The sequence below is a fragment of the Hylobates moloch genome, unplaced genomic scaffold (assembly GCF_009828535.3).
Source record: "Hylobates moloch isolate HMO894 unplaced genomic scaffold, HMol_V3 SCAFFOLD_11, whole genome shotgun sequence".
In the NCBI taxonomy this organism is placed as follows: domain Eukaryota; kingdom Metazoa; phylum Chordata; class Mammalia; order Primates; family Hylobatidae; genus Hylobates; species Hylobates moloch.
The window spans coordinates 88,728,759-88,747,134 of record NW_026652286.1 but is presented as its reverse complement, the minus strand read 5'-3'; the positions used below and the strand labels follow the sequence as shown (position 1 = coordinate 88,747,134).

The following is an 18,376-nucleotide window of genomic DNA, read 5'->3' as shown; positions in this document are numbered from 1 at the left end:
CATTGATAGCTTGATGGAGATGGCATTGAATCTATAAATTACCTTGGGCAGTATGGCCATTTTCATGGTATTGATTCTTCCTACCCATGAGCATGGAATATTCTTCCATTTGTTTGTATCCTCTTTTATTTCATTGAGCAGTGGTTTGTAGTTCTCCTTGAAGAGGTCCTTCACATCCCTTGTAAGTTGGATTCGTAGGTATTTTATTCTCTTTGAAGCAATTGTGAATAGGAGTTCACTGATGATTTGGCTCTCTCTTTGTCTGTTATTGGTGTATAAGAATGCTTGTGATTTTTGTACATTGATTTTGTATCCTGAGACTTTGCTGAAGTTGCTTATCAGCTTGAGGAGATTTTGGGCTGAGAGTGGGGTTTTCTGGATATACAATCATGTCATCTGCAAACAGGGACAATTTGACTTCCTCTTTTCCTAATTGAATACCCTTTATTTCCTTCTCCTGCCTGATTGCCCTGGCCAGAACTTCTAACACCATGTTGAATAGGAGTGGTGAGAGAGGGCATCCCTGTCTTGTGCCCATTTTCAAAGGGAATGCTTCTAGTTTTTGCCCATTCAGTATGATATTGGCTGTGGGTTTGTCATAGATAGCTCTTAGTATTTTGAGATACGTCCCATCAATACCTAATTTATTGAGAGTTTTTAGCATGAAGGGTTGTTGAATTTTTCAAAGGCCTTTTCTGCATCTATTAAGATAATCTTGTCGTTTTTGTCTTTGGTTCTGTTTATATGCTGGATTACATTTATTGATTTGCGTATGTTGAACCAACCTTGCATCCCAGGGATGAAGCCCACTTGATCATGGTGGATAAGCTTTTTGATGTGCTGCTGGATTCGGTTTGCCAGTATTTTATTGAGGATTTTTGCATCAATGTTCATCAAGGATATTGGTCTAAAATTCTCTCTTTTAGTTGTGTCTCTGCCGGGCTTTGGTATCAGGATGATGCTGGCCTCATAAAATGAGTTAGGCAGGATTCCCTCTTTTTCTATTGATTGGAATAGTTTCAGAAAGAATGGTACCAGCTCCTCTTTGTACCTCTGGTAGAATTTGGCTGTGAATCCATCTGGTCCTGGACTGTTTTTGGTTGGTAAGCTATTGATTATTGCCTAAATTTCAGAGCGTTTTATTGGTCTATTCAGAGATTCAAATTCCTCCTGGTTTAGTCTTGGAAGGATGTATGTGTCAAGGAATTTATCCATTTCTTCTATATTTTCTAGTTTATTTGCATAGAGTTTTTTATAGTATTCTCTGATGGTAGTTTCTATTTATGTGGGATCAGTGGTGATATCCCTTTTATCATTTTATATTGTGTCTATTTGATTCTTCTCTCTTTTCTTCTTTATTAGTCTTGCTAGCGGTCTATCAATTTTGTTGACCTTTTCAAAAAAAACCAGCTCCTGGATTCATTAATTTTTTGAAGGGTTTTTTGTGTCTCTATTTCCTTCAATTCTGCTCTGATCTTAGTTATTTCTTGCCTTCTGGTAGCTTTCGAATATGTTTGCTCTTGCTTTACTAGTTCTTTTAATTGTGATGTTAGGGTGTCAGTTTTAGATCGTTCCTGCTTTCACTTGTGGGCATTTAGTGCTATAAATTTCCCTCTACACACTGCTTTGAATGTCTCCCATGGCTTCTGGTATGTTGTGTCTTTGTTCTCGTTGGTTTCAAAGAACATCTTTATTTCTGCCTTCATTTCATTATGTACCCAGTAGTCATTCAGGAGCAGGTTGTTTCGTTTCCATGCAGTTGAGTGGTTTTGAGTGAGTTTCTTAATCCTGAGTTCTAGTTTGATTGCACTGTGGTCTGAGAGAAAGTTTGTTGTAATTTCTGTTCTTTTACATTTGCTGAGGAGTGCTTTACTTCCAACTATGTGGTCAATTTTGGAGTAGGTGTGGTGTAGTGCTGAAAAGAATGTATATTCTGTTGATTTGGGGTGGAGAGTTCTGTAGATGTCTATTAGGTCCACTTGGTGCAGAGCTGAGTTCAATTCCTGGTTATCCTTGTTTACTTTCTGTCTCCTTGATCTGTCTAATGTTGACAGTGGGGTGTTAAAGTCTCCCATTATTATTGTGTGGGAGTCTAAGTCTCTTTGTAGGTCACTAAGGACTTGCTTTATGAATCTGGGTGCTCCTGTATTGGGTGCATATATATTTAGGATAGTTAGCTTTTCTTGTTGAATTGATCCCTTTACCATTATGTAATGGTCTTCTTTGTCTCTTTTGATCTTTGTTGGTTTAAAGTCTGTTTTATCAGAGACTAAGATTGCAACCCCTGCCTTTTTTTGTTTTCCATTTGCTTGGTAGATCTTCCTCCATCCCCTTATTTTGAGCTTATATGTGTCTCTGCACATGAGATTGGTTTCCTGAATACAGCACACTGATGGGTCTTGACTCTTTATCCAATTTGCCTGTCTATGTCTTTTAATTGGAGCATTTAGCCCATTTACATTTAAAGTTAATATTGTTATATGTGAATTTGATCCTGTCATTTTGATGTTAGCTGGTTATTTTTCTCGTTAGTTGATGCAGTTTCTTCCTAGCCTTGATGGTCTTTACAATTTGGCATATTTTTGCAGTGGCTGGTACCAGTTGTTCCTTTCTATGTTTAATGTTTAGTGCTTCCTTCAGGAGCTCTTTTAGGGCAGGCCTGGTGGTGACAAAATCTCTCAGCATTTGCTTGTCTGTAAAGTATTTTATTTCTCCTTCACTTATGATGCTTGGTTTGGCTGAGTATGAAATTCTGGGTTGAAAATTCTTTTCTTTAAGAATGTTGAATATCAGCCCCCACTCTCTTCTGGCTTGTAGAGTTTCTGGTGAGAGATCAGCTGTTAGTCTGATGGACTTCCCTTTGTGGGTAATCCGACCTTTCTCTCTGGCTTTTCTTAACATTTTTTCCTTCATTTCAACTTTGGTGAATCTGACAATTATGTGTCTTAGAGTTGCTCTTCTGGAGGAGTATCTTTGTGGCATTCTCTGTTTTTCCTGAATTTTAGTGTTGGCCTGCCTTGCTAGACTGGGGAAATTCTCCTGGATAATATCCTTCAGAGTGTTTTCCAACCTGGTTCCATTCTCCCCATCACTTTCAGGTACGCCAGTGAGATGTAGATTTGGTCTTTTCACATAGTCCCATATTTCTTGGAGGCTTTGTTTGTTTCTTTTTATTCTTTTTTCTCTGAACTTCTCTTCTTGCTTCATTTCATTCATTTCATCTTCCATCACTGATACCCTTTCTTCCAGTTGATGACATCGGCTACTGAGGCTTCTGCATTCGTCACGTAGCTCTCATGCCTTGGTTTTCAGCTCCATCAGGTCCTTTAAGGACTTCTCTGTGTTGGTTACTCTAGTTATCCATTTGTCTAATTTTTTTTCAAAGCTTTTAACTTCTTTGCCATTGGTTAGAATTTCCTCCTGTAGCTCAGAGTAGTTTGATCGTCTGAAGCCTTCTTCTCTCAGCTTGTCAAAGTCATTCTGCATCCAGCTTTGTTCCATTGCTGGTGAGGAGCTGCATTCCTTTGGAGAAGGAGAGGTGCTCTGATTTTTAGAGTTTCCAGTTTTTCTGCTCTGTTTTTTTCCCATCTTCGTGGTTTTATCTACCTTTGGTCTTTGATGATGGTGACATACAGATGGGTTTTTGGTGTGGCTGTCCTTTCTGTTTGTTAGTTTTCCTTCTAACAGTCAGGACCCTCAGCTGCAGGTCTGTTGGAGTTTGCTAGAGGTCCACTCCAGACCCTGTTTGCCTGGGTACCAGCAGCAGTGGCTGCAGAACAGCGGATATTGGTGAACTGCAAATGCTGCTGCCTGATTGTTCCTCTGGAAGTTTTGTCTCAGAGGAGTACCCAGCCGTGTGAGGTGTCAGTCCACCCCTACTGAAGGGTGCCTCCCAGTTAGGCTACTCGGGGGTCAGGGACCCACTTGAGAAGGCAGTCTGCCCGTTCTCAGATCTCAAGCTGCATGCTGGGAGAACCACTACTCTCTTCAAAGCTGTCAGAGAGGGACATTTAAGTCTGCAGAGGTTACTGCTGTCTTTTTGTGTGTCTGTGCCCTGCCCCCAGAGGTGGAGCCTACAGAGGCAGGCGGGCCTCCTTGAGCTGTGGTGGGCTCCACCCAGTTAGAGCTTCCTGGCTGCTTTGTTTACCTAATGAAACAACTAACTTGGCAGTGGCGGGCGCCTCTCCCCCAGCCTCCCTGCTGCCTTGCAGTTTGATCTCGGACTGCTGTGCTGGCAATGAGCGAGACTCCGTGGGTGTAGGACCTGCCGAGCCAGGTGTGGGATATAATCTCCTGGTGTGCCATTTTTTAAGCAGGTTGGAAAAGCACAGTATTAGGGTGGGAGTGACCCGATTTTCCAGGTGCCGTCTGTCACCCCTTTCTTTGACTAGGAAAGGGAATTCCCTGACCCCTTGTGCTTCCCAGGTGAGGTGATGCCTCGCCTTGCTTTTGCTCATGCACGGTGTGCTGCACCCCGTCCTGCACCTACTGTCTGGCACTCCCCAGTGAGATGAACCCGGTACCTCAGTTGGAAATGCAGAAATCATCTGTCTTCTGCGTCACTCATGCTGGGAGCTGTAGACTGGTGTCGTTCCTATTCGGCCATCTTGGCTCCTCTCCCTCGCTCATCAGCTTTAATACAGCTCATTAGTGTATTTTGTTTGTGTGGCCCAAGATAATTCTTCTTCTTCCAATGTGGCCTAGAGAAGTGAAAATATTGGACACCCCTATTAATTATAACTTATTTTGTTTCACCCATACACATTTAAAGGACTGATAAAGAAGGGCTTTTATTTCCTGAAATTACATTCAGAAGACAATATCACTTTTAAGTTTTCAGACTTTTTACATCTGTTGTGTATAATGTACCAAAGGTGTCTGTCAGTAAGTATTTTTAGTCCCACTTTATAGATGAGTAAACTGAGACCCAGGACACCCAGTGACCTACTCAGTTATTCAGTGAGTTCAGGGCCAAACTGGAGCTGGAGTTCAGTCTCTGTCTTTAACCCAGCTTCCCTCACACAGCCCACCCCTCAGCAGCACCCCCATCTGCTGAGCTCCCTATTCTGACCTCCAGAAGTCTTCCGACCCCAGGGCCCAGCTTTAAGCATTGGGTAACTGAGGGTAAACGAGAGAGTGACTTTCCCATGGCATGTAACTTGTCGAACAATTTGAAGAGCATTTTCTTGGCCAGTGCTCTAATCCCAATGCTTGAGTAATGCCCTGAGACCACATCGACCGGGATCTGGGAAATTCCGACCTGACTGAAGCACATGGTAATGGCCTTTGCCCAGGTGACCTTCTCCCTGTCAGAAAATACATCTTTTCGGCAAGTCCCCGGCCTGCAAACATCACTGACAGCCAGCTTAGCCCAGACAAAGGGCTTTGAAATGGCCCAGATAATGCATCGAGGGGAAGACTGTTTTCCAAGTGTGTAATTCGTCCACTATTAACCTGCAGCTGTGGGGATGGCCCTACCTTTGATTCCCTTCTTAAACCAGGGCCACTCTTGTCATGTCATGTGACACATGCTGCATGGCGGTAGACAGGGAGCAGAAGCTTGTCATATTTCCTGAATGCTAATGACCCCCTGGCCAGCTGGCTGACACTCTGCTGGCTGCCTGGCTGCACTTCAGGCCTGACCCACCATGGGACTTGTCTGCTACTTGGTTCTACCACGGAAGTTGTCCTGGTATTTGTCTGAGTGGCGTGAGAGGGAGCTGGCAGCCTCTGCCATCTGGAGGAGTGTGTTCAGGATAGGGCTTGACACAAACACAAGGTCGTAACTCAGACACTCTGGGCTCCAGTTCTAGCTACTGACACTGGGAGGCTGTGTGCCTTTGGGAAAAGCACTTTCCCTTTCTGGCTTCACTTGTATTGGCTACAAAATAAAAGCAATGAACAAAGTCATTGGACTTATATTTCCTAGATTCTGTTTTTATTTTCAGACGATTTTGTTTTGGATTAAGTGATGGGTAGAATTAAAAAGGAAAAAGAGGAGGAAGAGAAGGTGGAGATGAATGCAGAAGGCCTGGAATAAATGATCCTAAGCATCAAAATATGTGTGCATGGAGTGAAAAAAGAGAACATTTTCACCATTATCCTTTTTTTCTTTTTCTTTTCATTATTATCCTGGTCTCAGAAAGTTTTCTGACCTCCCCCTGAGCTAAGCTTGGCCTTGGGTTTGAGGAATCATGCCTGAATAAAGAGGGCCTACAGTACTGGTGAGTGTTCACCAGGTGAGAGTGGCCTGAGTGGCACAAAAATGATGCAAGGGGACAGAGAACAGGTGCAGAGTTGTGGCAAAGGTGTGGCACCACCGAATGAACACAGCTGCTAGGGGAGGCTAGGAGGCAGCATCAATGACATTTTCCAAAGTAGTGGGAGGTGAAGGATAAAGTCCTTTATAGCAGGGTCCCCAGTCCATGGCCTGCTAGGGACCAGGCCGCACAGCAGGAGATGAGTGATGAGCAAGCGTTGCTGCCTGAGCTCTGCCTCCTGTCAGAGTCTTATAGGAGCGCAAATTCCATTGTTAACTGTGCATGTGAGGGATCTAGGTTGCATGCTCCTTATGAGAACCTAACTAATGCCTGATGATCTGAGGTGGAACAGTTTCACCCCAAAACCACCCCCTGCCACCTGGATCCATGGAAAATTTGTCTTCCACTGGTTTGTCTTGGACTGACAAACCAGCCACCGATGCCTGAAAGGTCGGGGATCACTGCTTTAGAGGGTGTCTTCAGAAGGGAAAATGGGGTAGGGAAGGAGCTATGATGAATATTCAGCCAATTAAATAATGGTAGTTTCAAAGGAGTGATTCTCAACTGCTGACAAACGTGCAACATTAGCCTGCTAATGTCTAGTGTAGGACTGAGGGTCTGCTTGATATAATAATCCAAGAAATAATGAAACATGGGGGAAAATCTACTTTATTAATTTTCCAGGCCCCAAATAAAATATGAAAATCAGGAAAGCAAAATTACACTTACATCCCCAAAGGAATGTGCCTCCCTAAAGCTTGGGTTTGTGAAACCCCAAAGCTTGGGTTTTCAGCTGGTAATGACTGCATCTGCAGAGCTTCTAAAAAATACAATGTCTAAGGCTCATGACCTCATGAATCAGAGACAAGGCCTTCCTGGGCATGGACCATAGTTAGCATTGCCTGCTGAGTAAGGGGAACGGGATGCCACCCACTCACTTCTAAAACAATAGCGAGGACAACTATGGGACATGAAAACAGCTGCTTAAGAACTCTGTTCAATCAGGCCAGCTGTTTGTTCTACTAAATGTTAAATATTTGTTGAATAAATATTGCAAGACTAGACTGTGAGTTCCGCTAGATTCTGCAATGTTTTAGTGCAGGGACTATGTGTAAGTCATCCTTGTGTCCCTAGTGCCTGGCACACAGTAGATGCCCGATGCATGTTTGTTGAGCATGTAAATAAAGGAGTAAATGAATACATGAATGTAGAATGAGAACTCCTGTTGGAATAGAAAGAGCCCAAGCTTTGACATTGGAAGCCTTCATTCCAATCCTGGTTTTGTAGCATTTTAGCATAGGATCTTTGGGCAAGTTGCTTCACCCATTTGAGCCTCAGTTTCCACAGCAGAAAAAAACGTGGGGACAATACAATGTGCTTCATGTGGCCAAATGAGTTAATTTATATGAACAGGCATATGTAAGAATTCAAAGCACTGGATTCAATTAATGTGAATGGGACAAAGTTCCATCTGGGGCTCTGGTGCTAGACATCGACTCTACTTCCTTGAAGCAAGAGGGCTCTACTTCCCCATCAGCTCCTAGTCTCTTCAGACCCCAGAGCCCAGAGAGATGCAGGAGAGATCAGGGACAGTAGCTGTGAAATAACCTCCCTCCAGTACATCAAAATCCTCACATAGGACCAGACTGAAACTGTTTTAATTTTAAGTGACCTTGATAAAAATGGCTCGTTTTCCTTTAAATTCATCATCAGACAAAATTGCCTTCTCCCAGAAGCTGTACACCACAAGTTTGGGTTGACATGACATATCAGTGTAGCAAGACAACATAATTTAAAGGAGCCCTGTGGCTTTTACATTTGAGGCTGTTTCCCAGCATTTGAGCCAATGCTCGGAGAACAGCTGGGAGATTAGGTACTAACGAAAAGGAAATGATTTGAAATATCCACGCTACGCTCTCTGCAAATCAGAGTGCCTGTGACTTGGCAAGCTTCATCTTTACTCCCCACCCCTGCCACCCCCATTGAAATGTGTCTCCATACGGGGCTGTCTGCAGAGCTGCTCTGAGATGTTTACAGCTCTCTCGCTCTTGGCTTCCTTGTATGTTTGTGTGATGAAGGTTTGGCTTTATTGTATCAAGCGAAATCACAGAGCTGGATGTTTCCCTTGACTGTCTGAGAAATACTGCAAATATTATATTAGGTTGTGCCATTGCACCCGATCGTTTATCTCGCCTATAGTTGTACCTTTTGGGGACTATCCTGGGTAGTGGAGACAGAGCGAGGGAAGCAGAGGAAGCTTCAGCGTGTCACCTGGACAGGCCCCCACCTCTGGGCAGAGATGCCTCTGAATTGTTTTAAGTAGAGTCGTCTGGCCTCTGGGGACTTTCTCCAGTGATCAGGTAGATCTACTTGTCCAATCCAGATTAAATCCTCTGAATCAGCCAAAAGGCTTCCTCTCAGCCAAATGGATTCTCCCCATTTTTGTTTTCTAAAGTCCCTGGACTTCTCTTCTTTGGTGTACTCAATCCCAATATAAGTTTTCTTCTTAAATGGCCTTCCCCTTGAGACAATTAGAATGAAAACAAAACAAAACAAAACCAAAAAAACTGTTGTTTTCTCCCAAATTTCTCAGGGTCATATCGGCTAAGAACAACCTATCTCAGAAGGAAGGTACCTTTCATTCTCCAAGGCTGGTACAAATGAAATACAGATAAATAATAAAGATGTCCGTGCTGTTAACCTTCATAACCTGCTGGAGTAGGGTTAGGAACTGAGACAAAGACTGTCTGATTAGGATTTGATTCTTGATGATGAGACTGAGCTAAAGCAGGAAGGAAAAATATTCATTCAACAAGCATTTTGAAGCTTCCAGACATTGTGGATCAGTATTGCCTCTGCATCTTCCTCAATTCTTCATCTCTCCCCATTCTTCTAGTGTCCAGAACAACAGACATGACAACTAAGCAGATAGACTTAGATCTTTTCCAGAAGACTGGGGAGGGGAAGCTGTGAAGACTTACACTTTTTTGGTTGTTGCCCTTATTGCAACTGCTTCTCTAACTAGAGTACTTATACACCTGGGGGCATGCAGTGGCAAACTAGGCAGTTTAAAGGTATACAATAAACAAGTTATATCTTCCTGGGGCATTGATTTTACTTGAAGATTTGGGGTTAAAACATTTTTGTATTAAAACAAACATATGTATTATGGAATAGAATGCAGAATTCACGTGAATTCCTGAGATAAAACATAAGACTTCAAAGAGATGTGCTGTGGTGGGGCTGCTTCAGGCGCTGCCCCCAGCCTCCCACGAGGACACTCTCAGGCTCCTCTGCCAGAGGGAACTTTGCTGGGTGGAGCCATTTGAAAAGCTCTGGTATATTCCACCTCTAAGAATGGCCCAGCTTGCAGGCAGAGCAGTGCAGGGAGTCTCCTGAGCTCTGAAACTCATATAGATCATTGTGGGGGCCCAGAAACCAGGGAACAAACTAGAAGAGGGTGTTCTTAATAGCAGAAGGGCCTGGCAGGCTGCCGCAGGACAGCTCCAAGAACTTGCTCCGTGTTCGAAGAGGACTAAAATAGCCGATTTCTCCCAGTCATGGGGATACATCACCCGGGGGCCTGTCATTTCCTTGGAAGAAGTGGAATGGATTATGGTTATCAGGAAAGAAGCAACTAACTCACTTTTATTGCAGGGAAACTTAGTCTCCAGCTGCTCCCAGGGGACAAATGAATTCATACGCACACCTACACACACAGAGGCTCCACACACCTACCTGCTGTCCTCAGAGCCAGCCGGAGAGGGGAAAGAGAGCAAATGTGATTAATGGGGCCACCCCAGGGGACTTGCTGGATGGCAAGCAAACCTGCAGGTACCACGGAGCCAATTTCAGTAACAGGTTTAAGGGAGCCCTGAGACAGAAGGAAATGCAGCTGACTCAGCCATTCCGGCCTCCTCTAAGTCCAGAGGGAGCCTCGAGAGGAAAGGAGTTGGAGATTGCTGCAGAGATCGGTGCCAGGGGAAGCTTAACACTTACACCTCCGTTGCAGCGGCAGGGCTGATGGAGGAGATGCAGGCATTGCTAAGGGATGAGGGAACTTATTCCATGCGTAGAGGTAACTCTGGTCTCTGGCTTGGCCAGTGTCAAAACGAAACATGATACTAAATATTCCTAGAGTGCTTTATAATTTTCAGAGCATTTTCATGAATATTATCTTCTTCATTTTTATAGTAATTTTGTGAAGAGGATAAAAGATGCTTGGAAAGCTTTAAGTTTTTTTTTCTTTTTCTGTTTGTTTGTTTGTTTTGGCAGGAGGTCATAGAGTCAGGGCTGGAAAGATGGACTTGGCCTTGAGGCCAGTGTCCTGTCTCCACTCTTCCATGTCATTACCAGATATGATGGATTTCTTGGCAGTCAGTGGTGCCAAACATTAAAACCAGGGACCAAGGAGAAGGTGCAGGAGAGAAGGTTCTCTGAAGCTATGAAGAGAATGGCCAGGACCTGCTTCTGTGCTTCCCTCCTTGCTACCTGTGTGGTCTTAGACAGGTTCCTTAACCTCTCTGAGCTTTTGCAAAATAAGGATGACATACACATATCACAAGGATTACTAAAATAGCTTATGTTACATGTTTGGCATGATGTCCAGCACACACTAAGTTATCAATGAAGATGAGTTGTTATTATCACCATTTTTCTTTTTGAAAATAGAAAGAAATTTTCATTAGCTTAGAGAGGAACCAGAAAATCTCTGCAGCCCCTGGTATGTCAGAGATTTTCAAAAGACATTATTAATCCAAAGAAGGCAGCAGGAAAAATCTAAACCCCAGAATGAGTTGTGAATAAAATCATATTTGAACTAGCATCTGTTTACCAAAAAAACTTTATATTTACACCCCCCCCCCCCCCCCACACACACACAGAGTTGACCCTTGAACAATAAGGGCTTGAGCTGTGAGCTGTGTGGGCCCATTTATACATGGATTTTCTTCTGTCTTAGCTACCCTGAGACAGCAAGACAAACGCCTCCTCTTCCTCCTCCTCCTCAGCCTAGTCAACATGAAGACATTGAAGATGAAGACCTTTATGATGATCCATTTCCACTTAATGAATAGTAAATACATTTTCTCTTCATTATTATTTTCTTAATAGCATTCTTTCTTTAGCTTACTTTATTGTAAGAATACAGTATATAATACACACACAAAATACGTGCTAACTGACTATGTTATTGGGAAGGCATTCAATCAAGAATAGGCTCTTCGTAGTGAAGTTCCATGAGAGTTTAAAGTTATATGTGGATTTTTGATGGCATATGGGGTTGATGCCCCAACCTCCGTATTGTTCAATGGTCAACTCTATATATACAAAATATATACATACATATTAAAAACGTGTGGGAGCTATCTTCTCTGCAGTGCACTTTGTGGGTTCCCAGTCACTACAGCTGAACGACAGTGGGGAAGGGAGAGCTTCAGAGAATCTTCTTATGTCTCTTGCACAAAATAAGCAGGCAGACTCCAGGGAACTGTGGGGAGGACAGCACCAGCTGGAGGAGGGGGGTCAGGCCTTCAGCCCACCCCTGTCTTGTTGTGGCCTCTTCCGGAGCTCACTTGGCAAAGGTCTATATTGTTTAACTCCGGGACTGCAGCAGGAGTGAACAAGGTCCTGTTTGTGACCTTGTACCCCTACTCACGGGGAAAGCCTCCACCTCCGGATGCCCTTTGAAACCTTTGAGAATCATAGTATGAAGGAGACTCACACTGGAACTGGGAACTGACTTCTTTTACCAAGAAAGAAGCAGAGGCTCAGAGAGGGAAGGCAATCTGCCCCGGAGCCACACAGCAATTTCTCATGTTTACCCGACTGTCTGGCATCCATGTGGGCTTCCTGGGGCACTGTCCACAGCTACGGAAAATCACTGCAAGCTGTAGGCGCGGAGCAGGGGGTCGAGCCACATCTGCTGCGCGGTCTCTACCCGGCTCCAGGCTGAACGCCAGCCTCGGGAAAAGCTTGGGAAAAGTGTCTTCTGAGGCTCCCCGAGTCCTTGACCAGGACTCGGGCACAATGCAAACAGGAGAACAATAGGGAGTGTGTGAGGGAGCCCAGCCGGAGAGGGTATTGATCATGTTTAAAAAAAGCAACACATACCGAGGAGCACAGAAAAACCTTACCAGCGCACCAGCTGGCTTAGCTAATTAGCGCGGGTGAGCCGTGTCAGCCGCCAGCTCGGAGCCAGGAAGAAAACAATTCGCTCAACAAACAGAACATCTAAGGAGGAACAAAAATAAAACAGCCGCTGTCCCCATACCTCTGGAGAATCCGTGCTGTCCAGGGAAGGGGGATGTGATGGGGTGGAGGTGGCGCTGAGAGTGGGATGGAAGTGGGAAGTCAGGAAGAGGGTGGGGAAAATCTAAGCTCGGGGCCAGGGGAAGGGCCAAGGCGGCACCCAGCGCTGAGCAAGGCATCATGGTGCCAGGCCTGAGCTGCCCGGCCCCGCCACCAAAGGAACTGTGTCGACTCCAAGCCCGCCTCTGTTTTGGGGGTTCTTTAGCACCAGGCACTAGGATTCCTCTTCTGGGGAGTTTACTTACGACGGAGGAAGCAAGGGGCAGTGCTTGGGCAGAGCCTAAAGGCCTGAGCCTGGGAAGGAGGCCTCACCCACAGCAGGCGAGGCACTGGGAGGTTGTTTGGTCTGTCGCAGATGAGAGGATGTCCAGGAAGTCCCTCAATTTGAATTCGTGTAGCCAGTGCTGAATGCCCATACATGGGCCTGGCCTACAGGCTTCTGCCTGTGAGAGCTGTGGCCCCATGGACTACACCACCCAGAGGACAAGACTGGTGCATGCTGCCCAGGGAGGAGAGGGACATCGGACAGTTTCAGCTCCTCGAATGAGGTGATTCAGATTATTTGGGTTCCAAGCTACCAAATAGTGCAAAAAGAACAGAGGAAAGGCATGATAGAAGGAAAAGAAGGAATAAAGGAGGGAAGAAAGGGAAGGAAGAAAGGAAAGAACGAGGGAGGGAGGGAAGGAGAGACAGAACGAAGGAGGGAAAGAAGTAGGGAAAGAAGGAAGGAAGCAAGGAAAGAGGTGAGGAAGGAAGTAGGGGGAGAGGAAGGAGGAAGGGAAGGGGGAAAGAAAAGAGGGAAAGAAGGGACGGAAGCAAGGAGGGAATGAAAGAAGGAAAGAGAGGGAGGGAGCAAGAGAGAGGAAGGGAGGGAGGAAGTGCCTTCTTTGCATTATCTGTTATACCTCAGTGATCTTCACAGTACCCAGTGGGATTAATATAATCATTCCATTTCCAAAGACAAAGAAATGGGGGCACAAATAGGTCACACACGGAGTAAATAAATGGTGCAGGTGGATTTGACGTAGCGGAATGCCCAAACTCAGGGACTCCTGACTATTCTGTTGGACTCTGCAGACAGGGTGGGTGTAAATGAAGTGAGCGACATTTGTACCCCTACAAAGGGCTGTGCACCCCCCTCTCTGTCAATGCCCCCTTTTCCCTGCTGCTCAGGCTCCATTGCTTTTTTTTTTTTTTTTTTTTTTCCCCCACACAGACCAGGAGCCCTCTGATCAGAAAGAAGCCTCACTGGTGAGGTTAATTATCTATTTCATGATACTCCCAGGAGGCAATGTGATAGAGTGGAAAGAATGTTGGGACCAGATTTAAGAGACTGTGCTTGAGCCCAGCTGTCTTAGTCCCTATTTATGTGATGTTTAATAAGTCACCCCATCCCTGTGGACCTCAGTTTCATCGTCTATACAATGGGAGTTCACTCTCAAATTTGCTGTGAAGATCATCTGTGACATTATATATACCAAAATACCAAGTCATTTTAAAACCATAAAGTACAAGTGTTATTAGGAAGTATCATATTAAAAGAGAATCCCGGAGAGTTCAACATGTTTTTCTCTTTGTATGTTTAAAATTACACAGTGGATAGATCTCTAGTAATGCCATATCCAACATCAGAGCACAAGGATCGGGGGGAAATATTAGGGGCGTAGGGCCTTCCCTGGCTTATCAAATCACATTGCCTGGTAATACCCCCCTTTTCTTTCTCCCATGAAGAAGAGGTCCTGAGCATGGGCTATGAATTAGGAGGTAACTTTGTGGAATCTTTTTCTTTAAGTATGGACTTGATCATGTTTGTAAATGTACATGTGAACGTGCCCACATTCATTTCCATCCATTTTTTGCTTTTATGTCTCAGTCAATAGTTTTTGGCAATGCCTTTGCAACACCATGAGCTGCAGACAGGAAATAAGACCCATCCATTTGTGCTGGTACAAGCTAAAGATTTTCTATGAAGTGCCCACATTTCCAGGCCAGGGGAATGGATTTCACTGCAGGAAAAAAAATATTGTGAGGTGAGAGAAGTGCAGCAAAGGAAAATATTGGCCACTTTAATGATTTACAGAAGCATAAAAAACCTCCTCGCCTGCTGATATTTCATATTTACCCTTCTGCCAGTAAGGGGGCTGAGGTGTGGGGTCTGATTTGAGCCGTTCTACGAGGAAGCACGAGAAAGCCCGGTCTGGCCCCTTCCTGAAGACTCTGTCACCTCCAATGAGGCACTGTCCGACCCAAGGAAAAAGAACTGGCAGTGGGGTCGGGGACGGGGGAAGGGGTGGAAGCAGGAATAAAGGTGGACACACCTCTCAGGTGGGACTACCCATTCTGGAGCCCTGGAAGGCTCTACGAAAGGCTGCTTCCCCATTTTACAGATGAGACAGCTAGGAGAAGACCAGAGATTTGAAGCGACTTTCCAAAGATCATCTTTCTAGTATGTAGAAAAACTGGAACCAGAACGCAGGCCTTCCAGATGCCAGCCTCAAATCCTTTCTACTATATCCGCTATTAATATTGTTAGCATTATTGTTGGTATGATTACCATAACAAAAGGACCCTTGAGCACTTTCTATGTGCCAGGAACTGTACTAACAACTTTACATACATCATATTTAATTTTCATACTGCTCTACAAGGCATGTGTTATGATTCCCACTGAGAAAACGGGCTCAGAGAGATTAAATGACTGACTAAGATCATCGATTTGAACCCAAATCTGTCTAACTTCAGAATCCATGCCAAAGCCACTTTCCAGTGAGTATTTCTAAAGAGCGGAAAATGTAGGGACATAGAGTAAGAAATGCTACTTCTCAGAGAAGCTGCTCAAACTCACCAACAAAGAAACCCAGTCAAAAACAACTGACTTGAGCAGTTCAGAGGATGGGGCTTTAGAGCAAAGCCCAGGATGGTTGGATGTAGACGGTAAATAAATGCAAAGCAGCCCCTTTCCTGTACAGTTGCGGTAATTTGAATGGCTTGCAGCAGTGAGTAGTGGGAATTGAGCTATTAATAAAAGGAGCCGGCAGAATGATTTACAATCAGACATTAATATGGAGATTTTCATAAACACAATAATTCACACCCAAGCAGAGTCATAAATGTAAAGTTGCATTAACTATTCTAGTTGGCATGGAATGTCACCCGCAGTGTGAAATTGAACATTCCATTGTACCGTAATAATGGACTAATGGAAAAACTTTTCTTAGGGAGAAGGAGGAGGGGAAGGGTGGGGAAGATATTTTCTGTTTCCACCTTGCTTATTCCTGGAAGTCACTATCACAAAGCTCTGCCCTTGCCTTATACTTTTTAAAAAATACACTTTTCATCTTGCAATAATTTTAGATTTCCATAAAAGTTACAAAGATAGTAAGTAGAGAGAGTATATCTTTCATCCAGTTTGCTCTTTGTTAACATCTCACATACCCATGAAATATTTGTCAAAACTAAAAAATTAACATTGGCACAATACTGTCAACTAAAGTCCAGATTTTATTTGAATTGCGTCAGTTTTTCCATTATTGATCTTTTTTTTTTTCTGTTTTAGGATCCCATCTAGGGTGCTCCATGGCACCTAGTCATCATATCTCCTTAGTCGCTGGTCTGTGACAGGTTCTCTGTCCTTCCTTGTTTTTCATGACCTTGGCAGTTTTGAAGGGTACTGGTCAGTTATGTTGTGGAATGTCCTTCAATTTGAGTATGTCTGATGTTTTTCTCCTGTTTAAACTGGGGTTATGGGCTTGGAGAAAGCCTACCACCGAGCTGAATTGCTCTTCTCATCACATCATATCAGGGGGTGCATTATATCCATGTGACTTATCACTGCTGCGGTTGACCTTCATCACTTGGTTGAAGTAGGTAGTGTTTGTCAAGTTTCTAAACTGTAAAGTCACTATTTTTTTGCCCTTTCTGTGTTCTTTCCTGTGGAAGCCAGTCACTAACTCCAACTCATATTGGGTGGGGAGTAGAAAGGAAGGCAGGATTGAGCTCTACAGCATGAGGGGAAGATAGACACATAAATTGTTTGCTCCCTACTTTTAAAAAATTAATTTTAGATTGATCTGTAAATTTTACTATAAAATGTCCTGTCTTTTTTTTTTTTTTTTTTTTTTGAGACGGAGTCTTGCTCTGTCCCCCAGGCTGGAGTGCAGTGGCGCGATCTCGGCTCACTGCAAGCTCCGCCTCCCGGGTTCACGCCATTCTCCTGCCTCAGCCTCCCGAGTAGCTGGGACTACAGGCGCCCGCCAACACGCCCGGCTAATTTTTTGTATTTTTAGTAGAGACGGGGTTTCACCTGTTAGCCAGGATGGTCTCGATCTCTTGACCTCGTGATCCGCCCGCCTCGGCCTCCCAAAGTGCTGGGATTACAGGCTTGAGCCACCGCGCCCGGCCTGTCCTGTCTTTTAAAGCAGATTATTTTGAACATAATTTGACTTGTTTTAGATCACCTCCTGCCATAAGTAAACTCAAATTCCCCAAACTCTATGACCTTTTCTCAGTTCTGATCCTCTGTGATCTCTCTGCAGAATTTGCCATTGTTGGCCAATCTTTCTCATGGAAAAAAACTCGCCCTACTTCCCCTGCCATTCGTTAGTTTCCTCTGCTTTCTTGGTTTCCTTCGTAACTCACTGCCTTTCCATATCTATCTCTATTTCCATCTCAATCTCTGTTCCTTTTCTTCCTCCCTCCACCTACCAAATGCACTGTCAGCGTTCTCTGTGGTCCTCTTGCACCAATGTTTCCCTTAGCAATCCTTCTCCTTTCTCACCAGTGTTTCCCTTAGCAATCTCATTCATTAGATGGTTTAAATCATCATTATCATCCAGATGACTCTTAGATGGACATCTCCACCTCAGCCTATCTCTATGGCTATAGTGCCTCTATCCAAACTCTCTCCCGGCCACCTCCACATTCTGCTATGCCATAAACATAATCATCTCTCTATTAGTTAGCGTACTGTTTCAGCTGCTTTAACGTAAGCCGAAATAACATGGTCTAAACAACACACAAGGTTTATTTCTCTCTTGTGTGAAAATCTGAGCTGGTAGAGGTCTGAGGGCTATGGGAGTGGGAATAGCTCTGCTAGGGTCCGTGCTATCCCAATACCACTGCCTTGGATGTTGCCTTTGCCTACATGGTGGAATGTGAATCCTGAATGCCACTTTCCTGTACAGACCTTCAGGAACTGCAAAGAAGAATGAAAAACAAGTAGCCTCCTCCCTCCTTCTTTTTTTTCATGGTATTCTTTTTTTATTTTTTTATTTTTTATTATTATACTTTAGGTTTTAGGGTACATGTGCACAATGTGCAGGTTTGTTACATATGTATCCAAGTGCCATGTTGTTTTGCTGCACCCATTAACTCGTCATTTAGCATTAGGTCTATCTCCTAATGCTGTCCCTCCCCCCTCCCTCCACCCCACAACAGTCCCCGGAGTGTGATGTTTCCCTTCCTGTGTCCATGAGTTCTCATTGTTCAGTTCCCACCTGTGAGTGAGAACATGCGGTGTTTGGTTTTTTGTCCTTGCGATAGTTTACTGAGAATGATGTTTTCCAGTTTCATCCATGTCCCTACAAAGGACATGAACTCATCATTTTTATGGCTGCATAGTATTCCATGGTGTATATGTGCCACGTTTTCTTAATCCACTCTATCGCTGTTGGACATTTGGGTTGGTTCTAAGTCTTTGCCATTGTGAAAAGTGCCGCAATAAACATACGTGTGCATGTGTCTTTATAGCAGCATGATTTATAGTCCTTTGGGTATATACCCAGTAATGGGATGGCTGGGTCAAATGG

The 18,376-nt window shown here is 44.2% G+C and overlaps 1 long non-coding RNA gene across 1 annotated transcript in view; it reads right to left on the bottom strand.

The window, feature by feature from the left end:
* LOC116477448 (uncharacterized) overlaps positions 1-18,376 on the bottom strand; it is a 62,071-nt gene that overhangs the window by 29,445 nt on the left and 14,250 nt on the right. The window contains exon 2 of the long non-coding RNA XR_004250460.2: positions 4,524-4,700. This is a non-coding gene — a long non-coding RNA (uncharacterized LOC116477448). The remainder of the gene's footprint in view (positions 1-4,523; positions 4,701-18,376) is intronic.